The sequence below is a fragment of the Vulpes lagopus genome, chromosome 11 (assembly GCF_018345385.1).
Source record: "Vulpes lagopus strain Blue_001 chromosome 11, ASM1834538v1, whole genome shotgun sequence".
NCBI lineage: Eukaryota > Metazoa > Chordata > Mammalia > Carnivora > Canidae > Vulpes > Vulpes lagopus.
In genome coordinates this window covers 5,175,582-5,176,262 of record NC_054834.1, presented here as the reverse complement: position 1 = coordinate 5,176,262, position 681 = coordinate 5,175,582, and the positions used below count along the sequence as shown (strand labels likewise).

Genomic DNA, 681 nt, shown 5'->3' with positions numbered 1-681 from the left:
TTTATAATATTTATATTTATATATAAATATACTTATTTATTTACTGAAGTTCAATTTGCCAACATATAGTATAACACCCAGTGCTCATCCCTTCAAGTGCCCCCCTCAGTGCCCGTCGCCCAGTCACCCTATCCCCCCGCCCACCTCCCCTTCCACAATTCTTTGTTCCTTTCCCAGAGCTAGGAGTCTCTCATGTTTTGTCACCCTCTCTAATTTTTCCACTCATTTTCCCTCCTTTCCCATATAATCCCTTTCACTATGTCTTAAAAAATATGGTATCCTTCACGAATTTGCATGCTTGCACAGGGGATATGCTAATCTCTGTATTGTTCCAATTTTAGTATATGTGCTGCCGAAGTGAGCACTACAATAATTTCTAATACACTTTTGACACTTGCAATGTGGTTGAAAATTTTCATCTACTGTTTTAGTTGCATCCCACATGTTTAAATATGAACTATTTTTATTTTTATTTTATTATTTAAAAAATATTTTATTTATTTATTCATGAGAGACATAGAGAGAGAGGCAGAGACATAGGCAGAGGGAGAAGCAGGCTCCCTCTGCGGAGCCTGATGTGGGACTCAATCCCAGAACTCTGGGATCGCAACCTGAGCTGAAGGCAGATGCTCAACTGCTGAGCCACCCAGGCATCTCATGAACTATTTTTATTATCACTGA

At 39.1% G+C, this 681-nt stretch overlaps 1 pseudogene; it reads right to left on the bottom strand.

Moving 5' to 3' along the window:
- Window positions 1-266: 266 nt before the first annotated feature.
- Window positions 267-365, bottom strand: LOC121472464 (annotated as a pseudogene).
- Between the last annotated feature and the right edge of the window lie 316 nt (window positions 366-681).